The following is a 22,024-nucleotide window of genomic DNA, read 5'->3' on the forward strand; positions in this document are numbered from 1 at the left end:
TAGGCCACAGTTATTTTACTAAAGAGAACTTCCTTAAATATTTTCCATTTCATTCAATATTTCTGGCTCAGCCTCCATGTAATAACTTGCCCTGAAAAGGCATTGGTTGTGCTCGAAGCAGGGCACAGAAAGGAAGTGTTTCATTCTTTGGAAGGAGGAATTGGTTTATTTGATGTGAATGAAAATGGATCCAGTGACTTCTCCCTCCTCTGAGGCAAATATTTGTGTTAAACCCAGGCTGGCTCCTGCCTCTCACCCATCCTTCATCCCTGCTGCTCATGTCTCCAAAGCATGAGACCTCCAAGGAATAACAGGCTGTGTCATAGCTTCAAAAAAATAAAAAATAAATAAAAATAAATAAAAAATAAAAATAAAAATAAAAATAAATAATAAAAAAAATAAAAAAATCTGGTTTTTTCCTCTTGTAAAGAAATCTCCATAACCTTAACAAGAAGGGCTTCTCTCCCTAAGTGAACTGAAAAAAAACCAAACTATTTTAAAGGTAATAAACTGATTGGAAATTTGAATTAGCAGTAGAAAAGAAGAAGTTGTGGGGGGAGAAGTAGCCTAAAGAGTTTGTTTGAATTCTTACTGCTTTTTCCCTTTTAGTTACTGATAATAAAATTTTCTTTATACTCTTTTAAAGTTTTGAGCCTACTTTACCTTTCTCCTAATCCCATCTCACAATAAGAAATAAGTGCACAGGTCATTAGCCAGCACTGAAACCCATCACACTCATCAGTACATTCATTAGGAAATCTCAAAATTAAGAAAATCTTAAATTAGCCAACCAAAACCACTAAACCCTGAAATTCTCCCACTGAAATCTCCCACTGAAACCCACCACACTCATCAATACATTCATTAGGAAATCTCAAAATTCAGAAAATCTTAAATTAGCCAACCAAAACCACTAAACCCTGAAATTCCAAACAGGAAAACACCAATTTAATTTTTTCCATTAAAAAAAGTCCAAAAAAAGCTGCCAAAGGTGGAGGAGCACAGGAGCAGGACAGAGCTCCCAACCAAGACCATGGGGTGTCCCCATCTCTTTAGAAAAATCAAATTCCAGCTCCCTCTGATGGGAAATCTAAAGGAACTCTTGGTTTTTTCTGGCTGCTCTGCTCAGCATTCCCACTTAGGAATTATCTTTTCCTCAAGCTGCTGATTCTTTGATTCTTTTCTGAAAATCTGGGATTAAATCACAGGATGGTGTTTCTTGTTGGGACTCAGATGTTTTTAGTTCTTATCCATGTCACAGTCTCACAAACCCTGAGCTCTACAGCATTTCACTCTAACAAACTTAAAATGGAGCCCCATCTCTCTCTACAAGGCCTTCTAAGGATAAACTGTCCAATTAAGAAATGACACCTAAATTATTTTTTATTTTAACCCAATAACCAACTACCCATGGCTCATAATGTGGACTTTTTTATCCAATTACACAAAACCACCCAAACCCGTGGAGGAGAAGGTGGAGAAGGAGAAGAAGAAAAAGGAGAAGAAAAAGGAGAAGAAGGTGGAGAAGAAGAAGAAGAAGAAGAAGAAGAAGAAGAAGAAGAAGAAGAAGAAGGAGAAGGAGAAGGTGACGAAGAAGAAGAAGAAGAAGTGGGTGGAGAAGTGGGTGGAGAAGAAGGTGAAGAAGGTGAAGAAGAAGAAGGTGAAGAAGAAGAAGGTGAAGAAGAAGGAGAAGAAGGAGAAGGAGAAGGAGAAGAAGAAGAAGGAGAACAAGAAGGAGAAGAAGTGGGTGGAGAAGAAGGTGAAGAAGAAGAAGGTGAAGAAGAAGAAGAAGAAGAAGGTGAAGAAGGTGAAGAAGAAGAAGGTGCAGAAAAAGGAGCAGCCTCCACCCTAAAACCTCCATCTTGCTTTATCTATATTACTGTATTCTAAAAGCTTCCACTCTAAGTTTCCCACCCTGTGATATCACACACTTCTATTCAAACTCCACACCCACAATCCCAGCTCTGTCATTCCATTTTGGAAGCTTCTCCACGGCCTCAGGTCAGATCCAGTGTTCTCTTGGGGGTCAGTGCCTGGCAGCACAGAAAGTCTGAAATTCTCAGCAGCCAGGGCTCCAAATCAGACCACAGAGGGATTCTGAGAGAACAAAGCTCCCACCTGGGCTGTGAGCAGTGGCTGCAGCTCAAAGTTTATCTGAACTCAACCCCTGCCCAAGCTCCAGTTGTGACATTCCCTCAGCTTGGGAGAGCAGCTGGGAGCAGCAATTCCTGGGATCTGAACTGCTCTGAAAGGCCTGGAAGGTGAGCTGTGGCTTTGAGAGGGAGCCAGGAAATCTCACAGAATCCCAGCATGGTTTGGGTTAAAAGGAACATTAAATCCCACCCAGTGCCACCCCTGCCATGGCAGGGACACCTCCCACTGTCCCAGGCTGCTCCCAGCCCTGCCCAGCCTGGCCTTGGGCACTGCCAGGGATGCAGGGGCAGCCCCAGCTGCTCTGGGAATTCCATTCCAGGGATGGATTCCACAATTCCTGCTTGCCAAGATCCCATCCAGCCCTGCCCTCTGGCACTGGGAGCCATTGCCTGGCTCCTGTCCCTGCAGTTCCTGACCAAGAGCCCCTCTCCAGTTTCCTTTAGGCTCCTTCAGATCCTGGCAGGATCTGGGAGCAGGTTAAGAGCAGCCAGAGCCTTGGCTCATCCAGACCTTGACCTCAGCCCCAGAACTGTCCATGCCACGCTGAGGTGACACCGAGCCACCCCCAGAGCTGGGACAGGGCAGGACAGTGCCCAACAACCCCACAGCAGCAGCAGCCCTTGGGCACCATCCACAGCTCCCAGCCAGCCCCTCCTCACCCGTGGGCAGAGCTTTGGGCCATCCCTCACAGAGGAGACGTGTCCTTGTCCCCTCCCAGGCTGCTGAGGCAGCTCACCCACAGTGTCCTGAGGCACGTGTTGTAATGTCACAGACACATTTTATGGAAAATCCTTTCATTAGGATCTTTTCTCCTGGGAAGCTGGGAAACTTCAGCTTCTCCATGTTTTGCTGCTTTGGAATGTGATTTGGAGAATTGTTTACCCAGCATGTGAATTGTTTTTACTTGATGACCAACCACAGCAACCTGTGTCGAGGCTGTGAGCAGTCACAAGATTTTCCTTTCCTTTCCTTTCCTTTCCTTTCCTTTCCTTTCCTTTCCTTTCCTTTCCTTTCCTTTCCTTTCCTTTCCCTTCCCTTCCCTTCCCTTCCCTTCCCTTCCCTTCCCTTCCCTTCCCTTCCCTTCCCTTCCCTTCCCTTCTTTCGGATGAAATCCTTTTCTTCTATTCTTTAGTGTAGTTTTAATATATCATTTTCTTTTAATATCATATATATCATAAAATAATAAATCAGCCTTCTGAACCATGGAGTCAAGATTCTCATCTCTTCCCTCATCCTGGGACCCCTGTGAACACCCCCACATCATAACCTTGCCCCTTCCCTGAGTCCTGGTAAGAAGAGGGGAATGGAAATGGGAAGCAAACATGCCAAGCAACTTGAAAAGAAGCTTTCTGAAGACACTACTCATTACACTGCTTCAAAATTTTATAAACAAGAGAAGGCACCAGACCCTGCCACTGATTAGGTTAAATTAATTTAAAACAGAAGCAAACACTGCTTGTCTATGAGCTCCAGTTACCTGGAAACACAGATAAACCCCAAACACACTTTTCAAGGGCAGCAGGCACTATAGCTGGGTTTGGTTGTTTTTTTTTTTTTTTCCAGAAACCTGGTCCTCATGGAAAAATACAAATCTGGAAATGGCTTTTATTAGCAAGTTAATAATATACTGAAATACAAATATACACCCAGTCTTTAATTAGATTTCACAGAATTAAGTCAAGTAATATATATACACACACATAACTGTTGTGTAACAGCCATTCTCTCATCTCTGCTGTTTCTTTAAAAGTAACTTTGAGGACAGAAAAGAGTCAGGAATGGATCTGTAATTTGGAGTTTCCTTAAGAGCCAGATGAAATTGAAGAGCAGAAGCCACAATAGTTTAGGGGTTGCTGGCAAAATGCAAATCCCACGTGCAGGAATCTCAGACATGAACAGGGGCAAAGCATTGTTGGGAAAATCCTTCCCATACAAAATCCTGGCCTGTTTTCCTTTGGGTTAACAACCTGAATGTAGGGTCAGGTTTACAGGAAGATGGACATGTACTCCATGAACCAGCCTAAGAACTAAAGAACTGGGTCACCTTTGTAATAAAGCTGCTCCCATTCTTCTCTGCAGATAAAAAGTTGATGTTGCAAGGAGAAAGAAGCAGCAGCAAAGTTGCTGACAGTGGGCAGTGCCCTGAGGGGGAAGAACCTTTCCCTGAGCTCCATGCCAAGCCCTGACACAGCTCCTGCCATCCCTGGGCTGCTCACAGACTCCCCTGCACCACTCACAGCTGTTTATTGGTGAGAAAAGTCCAAGAGATCCCAGATTTTTAGCGTAGCACAACCCTGCCAACAAGTGGAACTCCTTATTTCTTTCCTATGAACCACCTGAACCTTGACTTCAGAGAAGTTTTGCTGCAATGATGGCAAATGTTACCCAAGAAACAACATCTGGGTATCTGCTGAGCAGGGAGGATGATTTCACATCTGGAAGGAGGAAGTAAAAGTCACATTCCAGTGCTCTCCATGTCCAGGCTGTAACAAACACATTGGGGCTACCTCACAAAAACAAGCACAAGTTCTGGGCTTGAATGAATTGTTCCCCATATTTTTAATATGTGCACTGTAGGGGGCTGCCCAGGACTGTGATTCAACGGGGGAAATACAATTTCTGAAAGTAGAAATATTCTGGAACAGAATCCCAGCATGGTTTGGATTGGAAGGACCTCAAAGCCCATCCAGAGCCATGGCAGGGACACTTTCACCATCCCAGGCTGCTCCCAGCCCTGTCCAGCCTGGCCTTGGGCACTGCCAGGGATCCAGGGGCAGCCCCAGCTGCTCTGGGAATTCCATCCCAGCCTCTCCCCACCCTGCCAGGGAACAATTTCTCCCCAATTTCCCACCTAACCCTGCCCTCTGGCAGTGGAAGCCACTCCCTGTGTCCCTCTGTCCCTCCAGGCCTCTGTGACAAAACTGTCTCCAGGAAAAACCTGGCACAAAAGCGTTGCCAAGGTTCCTTTCCAGGACACATCTCAAAGTTTCCACCACCAGCCAAAGCAGAGTCTGTGGTTCCTTGTCCCCTGCAGGCTGTAGCTGCTCCCAGGACAATGCCAGGTACAGCTCATCCTCCTCTGCCTGAACTGGGCTCATTTGGGAACAAGGAGCTGCAAACCTTGCTGCTGTTTTTTATAGCCTGTCCTATGGCTTTTATAGCTTGTCTGACGTCAGGGAACTATGGAATGTGTCACTCATTGCAAATGAATTCCCTGAGATCAGCCTAACTCACACCTGTACCTCACCAGCCCTCATTTCTCACTTGCTTGGACCAAACAACCCTTCCCTGGTTTAGGACTTTGGAGAATTTCAGTGGGAGCAGGAGATTGGCTACAGTAATCCATGGGGAATTGTGCAGTATTGCATGGGGGTTGGCTGCAGCATTCCATGGGGATTGGCTGCAGGATTGCATGGGGATTGGCTGCAGGATTGCATGGGGATTGGCTGCAGGATTGCATGGAGATTTGCTGCAGGATTCCATGGGGATTTGCTGCAGGATTCCATGGAGAATTGCTGCACTATTCTATGGGGGATTTGCTGCACTATTCCATGGAAAATTGCTGCAGGATTCCACAGAGAATTGCTGCAGTATTCCATGGGGATTGGCTGCAGCATTCCATGGGGATTGGCTGCAGGATTCCATGGAGAATTGCTGCAGCATTGCATGAGTACTGGCTGCAGTAATCCATGGAGAATTGCTGCAGTATTCCATGGGAATTGCTGCAGTAATCCATGGAGAATTGCTGCACTATTCTATGGGGGATTTGCTGCACTATTCCATGGAAAATTGCTGCAGGATTCCACAGAGAATTGCTGCAGTATTCCATGGGGATTGGCTGCAGTATTCCACAGAGAATTGCTGCAGGATTCCATGGAGAATTGCTGCAGTAATGCATGGAGAAATGCAGCAGTATTCCATGGGGATTGGCTGCAGTATTCCATGGGGATTTGCTGCAGGATTCCATGGAGAATTGCTGCACTGTTGCATGGAAAATTTGCTGTAGTATTCCATAGGGATTTGCTGCAGCATTGCATGGAGAATTGCTGCAGTATTCCATGAATATTTGCTGCAGCATTGCATGGAGAATTGCTGCAGTATTCCATGAATATTTGCTGCAGCATTGCATGGAGAATTGCTGCAGTATTCAATGAATATTTGCTGCAGTATTGCATGGAGAATTGCTGCAGTATTCCATGAATATTTGCTGCAGCATTGCATGGAGAATTGCTGCAGTATTCCATGAATATTTGCTGCTGTATTGCATGGAGAATTGCTGCAGTATTCCATGAATATTTGTTGCACTATTCCATGGGGACTGGCTGCAGTGTTCCATGGGGATGTGGGGTGGCTGCAGCAGCTGTTTCCAGCCAGCACAGCAGGAACTGCTGCCAGCACAGCCCTGGGTGTTGCTATTTATTTACACAGCACCACTCACGAGCCTTGTGGTGCCTCACAAAGGGAAGCAGAAGCAGCAACAAACACAAACTGGGGCTGTTTGGACAAGAGATGACTTTGTCTCAGATTTTACAGCATCAGTGGATCTGGATCTCCAGAGGATCCCACCATGGGGTGAACCATGGCATGAACTGGGGGTTTGTACTTTGGGAGGCAGAAGAGGAAGAGGAAAAGGAGGAAGAAGAGAAGGAAGAGGAGGTTCCAGGTTGTCCCAGCTCAGCACAACACAGGGAGCACTGCCCTGACCAGGAACTGGTGGAACTGGGAGCGTCCACCAGGAAAATCAAAGCTGTGCTCCTGCCCTCCACAGAAAATGGAGTCAGGGAGAAGAGACCTGGAGAAGGGCTTTGGACAAGGGCCTGGAGGGACAGGACAAGGGGAATGGCCTCAAAGTGCCAGAGGGCTGGCTTGGATGGGATATTAGGAAGGAATTCTTCCCTGGGAGGATGGAGAGAGGCTGGAGAAGCTGTGGCTGTCCCTGAAGTGTCCAAGCACTGGGTTTGGAGCAGCCTGGGACAGTGGAAGGTGTCCCTGCCATGGCAGGGGTGGCACTGGATGGGCTGTGAGGACCTTTCCAGCCCACACCATTCCATGATTCTGTGATCTCCAGGCACTCCTCAGCCACATGGGGTGGCCCAAAATTGAACTCCCAGCAGCTCTCCCTGCACTCCATGGCTGTGTCCAGTGCACATTTCAGCAAGGAACATCAGCAATTGCTTCCCCACTGCTCCAGGGAGGACAGGGAAGGATTTTTCTGTGGGAATTTAAAGTTCATAAAGCTGCTGGTGACTGGCACAGATTCCAGGACTAAACAAAACCCCAAATAGAAGATAGAAACTATCTAGAGACAGGCAATTCTCCCTGGAAAGGCAAAGAGAAGGCTGCTGTAGGTGTCCTAGAATTGGGAATGAGGATTTGAATATTCTGCACTTGGATAACAGCACTGGTGGATTTTTGGTGAGGACAGCAGGAAGACAAACTGTATCCCACAGGAATGGGAGGAGATAAAGGCTTCAACAGCTCCACACTGCTCCACCAGCTCCCACTGTCCCAAAGAAAGAGAACTGGCTGCTACAGACCTGCAATTACCTGAGCAAGATCATTTATCCAGGCAATAATTCCTGTGGGCAGAGTTTCTGGCCTGCAGAATGAGTGGGGCTTTGTGACAGGCAGCTCACCCCAGAGACCTTCCTGTCTCTGCTCTGGCTGGATGGGGACTCTGATGACCACAAACCCCATCCCATCATCCACAAACCTCACCTCATCCTAACATCCCCAAACCCACCTCATCCCAAACCTCACCTCATCCCACCATCCCCAAACCCCACCTCATCCCCAAACCCCACATCATCCCAAACCTCACGTGTTCCCACCATCTCTAAATCCCACCTGATCCCAAAGCCACCTCATCCCACAATCCCTAAAACCCCTTAGCCCATCATCCCCAAACCTACCTGATCCCAAACCCACCTGATCCCACAATCCCCAAACCAAACTGATCCCAAACCTCACCTCATCCCCCATCCCCAAACCTACCTCATCCCACCAGCCCTAAAACCACTACATCCCATGATCCCCAAACCCACCTCATCCCAAACTTCACCTGATCCCATCATCCCCAAACCCACTTGATCCCAAACCCATCTCATCCCAAACCCACCTCATCTCATGATCCCCAAACCTACCTCATCCCATCATCCTCAAATCCCACCTCATCCCAAACCTCAATTCATCCCACCATCCCAAACCCACCTCATCCCATTATCCCCCAACCCCACCTGATCCCACCATCCCCAAACCCACCTGATCCCAAACCCCACCTCATCCACCATCCCAGACCCACCTCATCCCAAACTCACCTCATCCCACCATCTCTAAACCCTACCTTATCCTATTATCCCCCAACCCCACCTGATCCCACCATCTCCAAACCCATCTGATCCCAAGCCGACCTGATCCCACAATCCCAAACCCACCTGATCCCTACCTCACCTGATCCCACCATCCCAAACCCACCTGATCCCAACCTGACCTGATCCCACAATCCCAAACCCACCTGATCCCAACTCCACCTGATCCCACTGTCCCAAACCCACCTGATCCCAAACTGACCTGATCCCACAATCCCAAACCCACCTGATCCCAAACCCCACCTCATCCACCATCCCAAACCCACCTGATCCCAAAACCACCTCATCCCACAATCCCTAAAACCCCTTAGCCCATCATCCCCAAATCCACCTGATCCCAAACTGACCTGATCCCACAATCCCAAACCCACCTGAACCCAAACCCCACCTGATCCCAAACCCCACCTCATCCACCATCCCCAAACCCACCTGATCCCTACCTCACCTGATCCCACCATCCCCAAACCCACTTGATCCCAACCCCACCTCATCCCACCATCTCTAAACCCTACCTCATCCCATTATCCCCCAACCCCACCTGATCCCACCATCCCCAAACCCACCTGATCCCAAACCCCACCTCATCCACCATCCCAAACCCACCTGATCCCAAAACCACCTCATCCCACAATCCCTAAAACCCCTTAGCCCATCATCCCCAAATCCACCTGATCCCAAACTGACCTGATCCCACAATCCCAAACCCACCTGAACCCAAACCCCACCTGATCCCACCGTCCCAAACCCACCTGATCCCAAACCCCACCTCATCCACCATCCCCAAACCCACCTGATCCCAACCCCACTTGATCCCACCATCCCAAACCCACCTGATCCCAACTCCACCTGATCCCACCATCCCAAACCCACCTGATCCCAACCCCCACCTGATCCCACCATCCCCAAACCCACCTGATCCCAAACCCCACCTCATCCACCATCCCAAACCCACCTGATCCCAAAACCACCTCATCCCACAATCCCTAAAACCCCTTAGCCCATCATCCCCAAATCCACCTGATCCCAAACTGACCTGATCCCACAATTCCAAACCCACCTGAACCCAAACCCCACCTGATCCCACCGTCCCAAACCCACCTGATCCCAACCCCACCTGATCCCAAACCCCACCTGATCCCACCATCCCAAACCCTCATCCCCATCCCCACCAGGGGCTGCCTCAGCCCAGAAGCTCCTGATGGACCCGCACGAGCAGGGAACCCTCAAACCCTCAAACCCTTCTGAACCCTAAACTGGGGCTGAGGGGGGGGTTCAAGGAAGGTCAAAATCTCCTGTGCCAGCCCCGAGCCCCCCGAGGAGCTCTGGGTGCCCCGCCCGGAGCCGCGGCTGGCGGGAGGAGGATGCGGGGGAGGGAAGGGAGGGAGGGAGGGAGGAAGGCCGCGATGTTTGGGGACCAACAGCGGTTGCCAGGGGTGACGCGGTCCCCTCCCGCTCTCCTCCCGTTGCCAGGCAACGCGGGCAGCGTTTCCCAAACCAAACATCCCCATCCCGCCTCACCAAATATGTCAGCGGGTATTTTCAGGAGCCCGGCGAGGCGGGAGGGACAAATAACGCGGCTGCCATGGCAACTGCGCGGGGGGGGCAGCCCGGCACAGCCGCTTTGTTTTGGTTTGGGTTTATTTTATGGAATTGTTATTTCAGAATAAACGGATTAGCGGGGCTGGGGGAGAGCTGGGCAAGGCTCAGGAGGGAAATGGTTTTGTTCTTTTTGTGCTCAGTTGGGGTTTTTTGAAAAGTAATATTAAGGAATATATTAATTAATATATTAAAGAAGAAAAAGAATAAGAATAATAAAAAGAATAAAAAGAAAAATATTCTTTTAAAGACCAAATATTCTTTAAAAAAGAAGTAATAGAATAAAATAATTAGTAAATTATTATAACATATTAATAAATATTAAAGAATGGAATATATTAAAGAATATATTAAGCTAATATTAAGCTTTTTTGGAGCTGGCCAAAGCAGATGTTCAGGAGAGAAATGGTTTTGTTCTTTTTGTGCTCAGTTGGGGTATTTTGAAAAGTAATATTAAGGAATATATTAATTAATATATTAAAGAATCAAAAGAATCAAAAGAATAAGAATAATAAAAAGAATAAAAAGAAAAATATTCTTTTAAAGACCAAATATTCTTTAAAAAATAAAATAATAAATTATTATAACATATTAATAAATATTAAAGAATGGAATATATTAAAGAATGTATTAAGCTAATATTAAGGTTTTTTGCAGCTGGGCAAAGCAGATGCTCAGGAGAGAAATGGTTTTGTTCTTTTTGTGCTCAGTTGGGGTTTTTTGAAAAGTAATATTAAGGAATATATTAATTAATATATTAAAGAATAAAAAGAATAAAAAGAAAAATATTCTTTTTAAAGACTAAATATTCTTTAAAAAAGAAGTAATAGAATAAAATAATACATATTAATAAATATTAAAGAATGGAATATATTAAAGAATATATTAAAGCTAACATTAAGCTTTTTTGGAGCTGGGCAAAGCAGATGCTCAGGAGAAATATTTTTGTTCTTTTTGTGTTCAATGGGGTTTTTTTTTTAAGGTAATATTAAGGAATATATTAATTAATATATTAAAGAATAAAAAATATTAAAGAATAAATATTCTTTTAAAATAATAAATAGAAAAAAGAATAAATATCGATAAATAAGTGATTTTAATAAACATTAAAGAATTTAATATATTAAAGAAAATATTAAAGTTGATATTAGGCTTTTTTAGAGCTGGGTGTAGATGCTCAGGAGAGAAATCTTTTTGTTCATTTGGTGTTTTTAAAAAAATTAAATTAAGGAATTAAGCTTTTTTTTGGAGCTGGGTTTAACTACTCACGCTGTTTCTGCACCCCCAAACACACACAAGTCCCTCAGCAAGTTCTCTTCCAACTTATTTTTTTTTTCCCCATCTATTTGTAGATCCCTCTAAGTTTTCCAGCAGAATTTAGATCCCTCTCAGCCAGGGTTTAGCTGACTTAAACCAGGTTTGCTTTTCTTGGTGGTGAATCCAGGCAAAGGCAGCCTGGCTGGAAAGGAGATTTTGGGAGAGGGGGTGTGAGCTTTTGGAGCATCCTCTGATTAGATGAAGAGGAGAAATTAATCAAAAGGATGTTTTCTTCCAGTGCCACGAACATGGAAAACTAATTTAAATTCTCCCCATCCGTTTTTTCACATTAGAATTTGAGGCAATTAATCATAAGCAAAAAAAAAAAATGTCGAGACACTTGGGAGGATTTTAAGGGAGAGCTCACTCTGGGGAAATAAAGATTAGAGAAAAGCTTTTGTTGGAAACATCATTGTCCTGGGTGCTGTGGTCTGATCTAAGCCACAAAAGTTCTGCTGTGCTTGCTGCTCATCAGTGAGGCCCCAGGATGCTGGCACAGCTTCCAGCACGAGCAGACCTGGGCCACAATTTGTGTTTTTGGCTTTTTAATCTGAGTTTAGGCAGCGGCACCACCTCAGTTCACCTTGGCAGCCATCAATAAAAGCTCCTCGCTGGTGGTTTCCAGCTCTGGGTGCTTTCAGCGCTTCCTTTGGTGTTTCTCCAGGTGTTTTACCACTGATTAGAGAATGAGAAAGTTTGGAAAAGACCTCCAGGATAAAGCCCAGCCCTGGATGGAATGCACATAAAAAGCTGGAATCACTCATTCACTGGATGAAAAAGAAAAGTCACAATCCTGAGCACGTTTTAAATCAAATCTTCCAAAATTTTGGTTTAAAAATCCTTCAAGATTTTAAGGTTCTTTTGGATCTTTAAGGATTTTTTTCCCCTCAGCTATTGCTGACCCAGCCCCCAAACTTCTCCTTGATCTTTTTAACATTTATTTCCCTCTCAGGAGGGAGAAGAGTAAAGCCAGAAATATTCCCTGCACAAGAAGAGTTAACCCATAAATATTCTGAAGGAGGCAAATAATATTTTGCTGGAGATGTTCAGAGCAGCATTCAACAGCATTTATTTCCCTCTCAGGAGGGAGAAGAGTAAAGCCAGAAATATTCCCTGCACAAGAAGAGTTAACCCAGAAACATCCTAAAGAAGGTAAATAATCTTTTGGAGGTGTTCAGAGCAGCATTCAACAGAGAGAAGCCACTTATGGAAGACAAGAACAACTTAAAAATGACAACTGGAAATTATAAAATCATCATTTAAAGCCTCTCCCTGGCTAAGGGATAACACAGACAGCACCTCTGAGGTGATCTGAGAGCATTTAAACTCATTAATGAAAAAATCAATCAAACCAAGCTCAGTCAACCCCTGCCCATCCCACCACTGCTTTAATGCCAACTTCAGCACTGCAGCCTCCAAAAGGTGGGAAATGGTGAAAATCTGCTTTAGCACTGTGACATTTGGCCAAGGGAAGGACTTCCACAGAGAATTCTGGCCTTGACAGCAGAAGCTGCAGAGGTGACCAAGCTCCTGAGAACTCTGCTCTCACCCAAACCCAGCCTGTAAACCCAGCCTAAACTTAAACTCCCTGTCCAAACCCCCTTCCAGCAGAATTCCTGCAGGGATCTCTTTGCTGCTACTGACCCAAGAGCCCTCAGCTCTTCTCAAGAGTGTAAAAGAGCCCAGCTGCCCTCAGAGAGCCACTTTATTTATTCCAAATTAAATCCAAGATGCTTCTAACTTCATTCCTTTCTCCTAAGTGCCCTTTTTCTCTGCTTTAATATGCTCAAAATTACTGCTGGGATGAGGAAAACACATTAAAATTGAGAGTTCACACCTCTCAAGTGTGGATGGCAGGGGAGGTTTTAGGATTCCAGTTGCTGGAGTCCTGTAACTCCCACAAGTGCCTGACAAGGAAAAGGGTTTCCAGCTTTCCAACTTTTACTGAAGAAAAAGAAAAGTCAAGAGAAGAACATGAATTCAGAAAACCACTATTTAAACTGTCAGCATTCCTTATTTTTATCTCCTAGTGGGGTTTTAACCCAGCTTTATACCTTGGGGAATTTCTGGTCTCATGGGGGAAGGAGTTTATTTGCACTCACAGAGCAGCTCAAACTTCCTCCCCTTCTTTTTTTTTTTTTTTTCCAAAGTTTCTTTCTACTTTTGCTTTTCAGAAGATGAAATGAACTTTTTGCAGGAAGCAGAGCAATGTGAGGAGTGTTAAGTGTGACTGCAGGAGCTATTTCCAGTCTCCACAGCATTTACTGAGCAGTATATTGAAGAGGCCATGAAATTCTAATGATCTCCAGACTGCCAGAGATACCATCCTAAATAGAAGGAAAAAATCTCTTTGAGAGATTTTTTCTTTTTTTTTTTTCCCTATTCCATCTCCAGAAAAACCACACAAAACTTTAACACCTCCCTTTGACTAAAACTCTCCAAGTTACACTTGAAGAAAACCAAAAAGGAAAAACCAGATGGGGGGTGGGGGAGTGGATAGAGATGATCCAGAGCTAAAATATCCATTAGTGGTAAATTCCACCATCTCCTCCCCCTTTCCAAAAAAAAAAATCCAAAAACCAACTGGGCTGCATGGGTCAGATTCCACCTTCAGACCCAGGAACCAGCTCCAAACACATTCACTCAGCCCTTTTTTTATTCTCCTGCTTGTCTCAGTGGCTGCTAGGCAACCCCAGCAGCATTGCTGCTCATATGCATTAAGTATTAACTATTATTTCATTCCTTCCCCCCTTTTTTTTTTTCCACAAAAAGGCAGCAAATTCGTGGCAGATCATTCTTTTCCCAAAAGGGAATGCTGGCTGAAAAAATGGAGCTGTGGAAAGGATGGATATTGCCAGTTTAGTTCCAGGCTGAGATGCATCCTGCACTACCCACCTGGAGCTCTCCTTAGGGGATGAAAATCTCATTTTTGGGACATCAGGAGATGCAGCTGCTCCAAGATAAGCTCTGCAGGGAATTGCAGTGCTGCCCACACAGGGAGCCAAAAATTCTGGTGTCAGTTTGGTGGAGCAGCAGCAGCCACCCCCACTGCTGCAGCCCTTGTGTCCATCTGGAGGAGGAGGGAATTCTCCACGTTCCAGATGTGGGAATTGCACGTTCCAGATGTGGGAATTGCACGTTCCAGATGTGGGAATTCCACATTCCAGATGTGGGAATGAGCCCTGCTTTTGCCAGAGGTGGACAGCAGGAAGGATGCTGCTGCTGCTGCCCTGCCCAAAGGAGGGTTTGAGCCACAATTCAAAGATTTCTGCTCCCCTCCCATCCCTGCCAAAGGCAGCTCTTCCAGCCACTTGGATGAGGAAATAAAACATCAAAATTGGGATGGGACAGAAGAAAGCAGAAGCTGGTGGTGTTTAGATAATGTTGGGATAGTTCAGCTGAGCAAAGAAATTCAGTGATGCTGAATTTCTAACTTTGGTGACACTCTGGGACAATCATTACAACAGAGGAGCAAGGTGCTGCTCAGGACAACAAAACCTCAGAAAAATGAATTTTTCACCTGCAGGAAGACTCCAAGAAGGGAGAGGGAAGACTGCTGACAAGCAGAGCCCGGCACTCTTCCAGGCCAGTGACATTTCTGAGTAATTACAACCCCTTAGGATCCATTATAATGTTAATTTACAGGCCAGTTGTTGTGGAGAAGTGTGATTAGATGTTGTGTAGATACGATGCAGACTGGAAGGAATGCTAAGAATGCCTCCACTCCGAACTGAAGTGAGCAGAATTGGACTAAACCCTTTTCTGACCCAGAGATGGGGCAACTGAGAAGTGTTTGAAACATTTTATTCCATTTTCAGTCTCATTCAAAGGGTGAGATAATACAAGTGTAACAATTAATCCTATCACAATCAGAAGCCAACTATTTCCTAATTGCAATACACTATAAGCTAGGTTTCTATAGGATATATGGAATTTTTCTTTACTTTTTTTCCATAATATGTTTTCACTATAAGCTAGGTTTCTATAGGATAGATGGAGTTTTTCTTTATCTACTTTCCATAATATATTTTCACTATAACCTAGGTTTCTATAGGATATATGGAGTTTTTCTTTACTTTCATTCCATAATATATTTTCACTATAAGCTAAGTTTCTATAGGATATATGGAGTTTTTCTTTACTTTCTTTCATAATATATTTTCACTATATTTTCACTATAAGCTAGGTTTCTATAGGATATATAGAATTTTTCTTTTCTTTCTTTCCATAATATATTTTCACTAAAAGATAGGCTTTGCCACACCATACTGCAAACACCTTAAAACGAATAATCTAAAATTATTCTTTGTGGGTGCTAATACAATGCATCTTTTACAGTTCTATTTCTCTAAAGTATCCAGTTTTATTTGTAAGGCCATTCTTTAAAACTTGTTTCTAGTTCCATTTCTCTCTCAGCAATGTCTGTGCTATTCCCTGGCATTTCTAAGTCAGCATTTCTTATCTCAAGGTTTGCTCATAGATGCACTCTGTGTGAACCTTCTGCCAAACGTGGAGAATTCCCTCTGAACCCATTTCCCACAAGCAGCAGCAGCAGGAAAAGAGCAGGAGCTGGAGCAGAGAGGAGCATCCCACAGAGCTTGGGCAGGACCACGGGCCCAGGGCAGCTCCTGCAGGAGAAGGTGCAGGGATCAGCCCCTCTTCTGCTGCAGGAGGCTCCAGAGGAGCTGCCATCCATGGAAATGGTCACACAATTCCAGGATGGTTTGGGCTGGAAGGCTCTCAAAGCCCATCCAGTGCCATCTCTGACATGGCAGGGACACCTCCCACTGCTCCAGAGAAGCTTCCAAGCAATGGAAATGGTCACAGAATTCCAGGATGGTTTGGGCTGGAAGGATCTCAGAGCCCATCCAGTGCCAGCCCTGCCCTTCTACTGCTCCACAGAAGCTGCCAAGCCATGGAAACGTTCACAGAACCCCAGGATGGTTCAGATTGGAAGGATCTCAAAGCCTCAGGCCATCCCTGCCCTCCCACTGCTCCAGAGAAGCTGCCAAGCCATGGAAATGGTCACAGAACCCCAGGATGGTTTCGGTTGGAAGGATCTCGGAGCCCACCCAGTGCCATCCCTGACATGGCAGGGACACCTCCCACTGCTCCAGAGGAACTTCCAAGCAATAGAAATGGTCACACAATCCCAGGATGGTTTGGGCTGGAGGGATCTCAGAGCCCATGCAGTACCACCCCTGCCATGGCAGGGACACCTTCCACAGCTCCAGAGAAGCTTCCAAGCAATGGAAATGGTCACACAATCCCAGGATGGTTCAGATTGGAAGGATCGCAAAGCCTCAGGCCACCCCTGCCCTTCCACTGCTCCACAGAAGCTGCCAAGCCATGGAAATGTTCACAGAATTCCAGGATGGTTTGGGCTGGAAGCCAACTATTTCCTAATTACAGGAAAGCCCACCTCAAATAATTCCTCAAAGCCCACCCAGTGCCACCCCTGCCATGGCAGGGACACTTTCACCATCCCAGGCTGCTCCCAGCCCTGCCCAGCCTGGCCTTGGGCACTGCCAGGGATGCAGGGGCAGCCCCAGCTGCTCTGGGAATTCCATCCCAGCCCCTCCCCATCCTCTCAGGTGACAATTCCTGCCCAAATCCCATCCATCCCTGCCCTCTGGCAGTACAAACCATTCCCTGTGTCCTGTCCCTCCACAGCATCTCCAGAAAAACCTGGCACAGAAGCATTTCCCAGGCTCCTTTCCAGGACACATCAGCCACAGCAGCTCCTTGTCCCCGGTTCCTTGTCCCCTGCAGGCTGTGGCTGCTCCAGGACAACCCCAGCACCTGGGTACAGCTCATCCTCCTCTGCCTGGGGTGGGAGGGTCCCACGTGGGTCACTCCTCACATTTTCCAAACCAAGAATTGAGTGTTGGCCCCAGCTGGGAGCATCCTATTGATTTATGCACCAGCCCAATTCAATTCACCAGCCCTTTTCTCTAACACAGGCCAGCCAGAAAATCTTTGTTTTTCAAATGATGACAGGTTCCCTATGTTCTAACCAATGCTATGTTCTTATATTTCCTATATTTCTTATATTCTAACCAATATCAGTTGAGGATGAAAATGTTTGTTTTCCAAATTATGAGATTTTTCACATTATTTCAAATTATGAAACTCAAAATATGAGTTTAGGTTCTAACCAATGTTATGTTCTTATGTTTCTTATATTCTAACCATCATCAGTTGAGGATGAAAATATTTGTTTTTCAAATTATGAGAGGTTTCTCATGTTCTAACCAATGCTATGTTCTTATATTTCCTATATTTCTTATGTTCTAACCAATGTTATGTTCTTATGTTTCCTATATTTCTTATGTTCTAACCAATATCAGTTGAGGATGAAAATGTTTGGTTTTCAAATGATGAGATTTTTAATATTTCCATATTTTTCAAATTATTTCAAATTTTGAAACTCAAAATATGAGTTTCTTATATTTCCTATATTTCTTATATTCTAACCATTATCAGTTGAGGATGAAAATGTTCGTTTTTCAAATTATGAGAGGTTTCTTATGTTCCAACCAATGCTATGTTCTTATGTTTCTTATATTCTAACCAATATCAGTTGAGGATGAAAATGTTTGGTTTTCAAATGATGACATTTTTCATGTTTTCATATTTTTCAAATTATTTCAAATTATAAAACTCAAAATATGAGTTTGTTTTTATGTTTCTTATATTCTAAACAATGTTATATTCTTATGTTTTTCTTATATTCTAACCAATATCAGTTAAGGATGAAAATGTTTTTTTTTTTTCAAATGATGAGATGTTTCTTATGTTATAACCAATTTTATGTTTCCTATGTTTCTTATATTCTAACCAATATCAATTGAGGATGAAAATGTTTGTTTTTCAAATGATGAAATGTTTCTTATGTAATAACCAATTTTATGTTTCCTATGTTTCTTGTATTCTAACCAATATCAGTTAAGGATGAAAATGTTTGTTTTTCAAATGATTAGATTTTTCATATTTCCATATTTTTCAAATTATTTCAAATTATGAAACTCAAAATATGAGTTTCTTATGTTCTAACCAATGCTATGTTCTTATGTTTCTTATATTCTAAACAATGTTGTTTTTCTTATGTTCTAACCAATATCAGTTGAGGATGAAAATGTTTGTTTTTCAAATGATGAGATGTTTCTTATATTCTAACCAATGTTCTGTTCTTATGTTTCTTATATTCTAACCAATGTTCTGTTCTTATGTTTCTTATTTTCCAACCAATATCAGTTGAGGACGATCAAAACTTTTAAAAATGTTTTAAAGCACAACAAAACCTGTTAAAAAGGTTAAAAAACCGAAACAAATCTCTTTACACACAATGCCTGCCCATTTTGCAACGACGCAAAACTAGTAATTTGAATTATTTTTTTTTTAACACTAATGTCACAGCACATTTGGAAGCAGAATCAGGCATAATTTCATTTCTGAAAGCTACCCATTAAAAGGGCTGCCAGATTTGATATCAATTTTCCTCTAGAAAACAAATGGATTAAATGCAGCCTGTACTGGAGCCCCTCAAGCTTTGTCACAGCAAACTTCACGCAGCACTTTTATAATTTGCAGGTGCAAACACATCAGAACATTCATTTTCATCCTCATTTTTAAGCACCTCGTTACTCTGCAATATTTGGAAGCTATGAATAGGATCTAAATGATTCAGGGATGGAAAAAACAAATCCATCTCCTGTGGAAAGGAAAGCAGCAGCTGCTGAGAGCAGAGCAACTCTTCTCCCAAGGCCAAATCATCAGCAATGCAAATACCAGTGGGCAAGAACAGCAAAGAAAAGGTTTTCTAGGAATATTTTTGGCAGGGAAAAAGGGTTTTGGAATATTTAGAGTGGAAGAGACCTCCCAGACCATCGAGTCCAAGCTGGGACTGATCCCCAGATTGTCACCAGAGTGATTCATTTAAATTCATTGAAAATAAAATTTTAGATTTCAAATTTTTTTTTAAATTTAAAAATTTTAAAGTTCATTCAAATTAAATGAATTCAACATTAAGTTAAAATTAATTTTTAAATAATTAATGAAATTTAATAAAAATAATTTAAATTTTGCCTTAAATAATTAATTTAAATAAAATTAATTTTAATTTCTTTTAATTAATGAAAATTAATTTAATTTAATAATTTTAAAATGGATAAATGTGTTTACCTATAAAAATACAAGACCATATAAATTTTCTATCAAGTTTTAAGAATTCCCACAAGGAGCTTCACTGTCAGTGCAGGAATTAACTCATTTTTGTTCTGAGCAAGGCCAGCCTCCCTTCCAGCCCCACCCCAGCTGACTTTATTTAAAGTTTTGTGCCAAATTTCAAAAACCAGGAGCAGATCTTTCTTTTCTGCACCACCAAAAGATGCAGGAGGATGTTGTCCATGATCCTGGGTGGGAAATTTGTAGAAAATTCTCAAAGCTTGACAGAAAATTTCTCTATTGTCACAGCCTTCACATGAGACTGAAAATGGAATAAAAGTTTTTAAAACATCTCTCAGTTGCCCCATCTCTGGTTCAGAAAAAGGCTTAATCCAACACTCACTCCTGGATATCTGTGTCTCCAGGAGCAGCAGCTGAATATTACTGAATATTGCTGAATATTATTGAATATTGCTGAATATTATTTAATATTATTGATTATTGCTGAATAGTATTGAATAATATTGATTATTGCTGAATATTATTTATTATAGCTGAATATTATTGAATATTATTGATTATTGCTGAATAGTATTGATTATTATTGATTATGGCTGAATATTATTGAATAATATTGATTATTGCTGAATAGTATTGATTATTATTGATTATGGCTGAATATGAATAAATATTGATGAATATTGTTGAATATTATTTATTATAGATGAATATTATTGAATATTATTGATTATGGCTGAATATTATTGAATATTGTTGAATATTATTGAATATTATTTATTATAGATGAATATTATGGAACATTATTGATTATTGATGAATATTTTTTAATATTGATGAATATTGTTTAATATTATTTATTATAGATGAATATTATTGAATATTATTGATTATTGATGAATATTATTGAATATTGATGAATATTGCTTAATATTATTTATTATAGATGAATATTATTGAATATTATTGAATATTGATGAATGTTTTTGAATATTGATGAATATTGTTTAATATTATTTATTATAGATGAATATTATGGAACATTATTGATTATTGATGAATATTATTGATTATTGATGAATATTATTGAATATTATTGATTATTGATGAATATTATTGATTATCAATGAATATTATTGAATATTATTGATTGTTAATGAATATTATTGACTATTATTGGTTATTGATGGATATTATTTATTATTATTGAATATTGCTGAATATTATTGATTATTAATGAATATTAAACACCCCCCAGACTTGCTGGAAGCATTGACCTGGTCTGGATTTTGCAAGATCCCAGTGCAAGAACACTGAACCAGCAGCAGCAGCTTTCCCCCTTATTCTGCAGTGAAGAAAATTGAAAATCTCTCACCACGTGAAGCTCACAGAGATCAGCACTGAGAGCCAGGACCTGCTCTGTGTGGCCTGGGAAGTTTGCAAAGGATTTTTTTTTTTTTCCATAGGAAAAATTGCAGAGAAGGTTTGATCAACTCACCTCAAGCTGATCCTCCTGCCTGAGTTGCAAAACTTCAAAGTTTCAGGGGAATCAGCATTCAGGTTTTTCACTGCACTAAGGATTTATTCTATTTTCTTTTTGAAATTATAAATATTTGCTTCTTTCCTTTTGAAATGATGAATTGTTTGTTTATCACAACATTATTGCTCTCCTAACTTTTCTTTCACTAAATTGCATAAAGCTGTGATTTTAAAAGGTACAACCTAACATTAATCTGACATTATTATTAATTAATTATTACCCTTTGCCATTCCAGAGAGTAAATGCCCTCTTTGCAGTATCTTCCCTAAAAATGCTCATGGGATGCTACATTTCTAAAGAAGGAAAAGGGAAAAGTAGGAAGGGCAGAGAGGCCAGAGCATGAAACTCCACTTTATTTTGTTCCTGAGCTGTTGGGATTGGGATTTTTTCACCATCCACTCTCCTGCCTGAGTTGCAAAACTTCAAAAAGATCAGAGGAATCAGCATTCAGGGTTTTTTCTGCATTAAGGATTTACTGAAATGATGAATATTTGTTTCTTTCCTTTTGAAATTATGAATTATTTGTTTATCACCCCATTATTGCTCTCTTAATTTTGCCTTATGACTGAATTGCATAAAGCTGCATTTTAAAAGGCACAACCTATCACTAATTTGACATTCCATAGGGTAAATCTTTGCAGCATTCTTCCCAAAGAAGGAAAAGGGAAAAGTAGGAAGGGCAGAGAGGCCAGAGCATGAAACTCCACTTTATTTTGTTATTGAGCTGTTGGGATTGGGGTTTTCTTCACCATCCACTCTCCTGCCTGAGTTGCAAAACTTCAAAAGGATCAGAGGAATCAGCATTCAGGTTTTTTTCTGCACTGAGGATTTACTCTATTTTCCTTTTGAAATGATGAATATTTCT

General features: G+C 42.4%; 1 protein-coding gene across 7 annotated transcripts in view; it reads right to left on the minus strand.

Moving 5' to 3' along the window:
• RFX2 (regulatory factor X2) overlaps positions 1-22,024 on the minus strand; it is an 87,518-nt gene that overhangs the window by 47,233 nt on the left and 18,261 nt on the right. The window lies entirely within an intron of this gene.

This window comes from Agelaius tricolor, unplaced genomic scaffold (genome assembly GCF_023055355.1).
Source record: "Agelaius tricolor isolate 1412-34295 unplaced genomic scaffold, bAgeTri1.0.p SCAF_33, whole genome shotgun sequence".
Classification (NCBI taxonomy): domain Eukaryota; kingdom Metazoa; phylum Chordata; class Aves; order Passeriformes; family Icteridae; genus Agelaius; species Agelaius tricolor.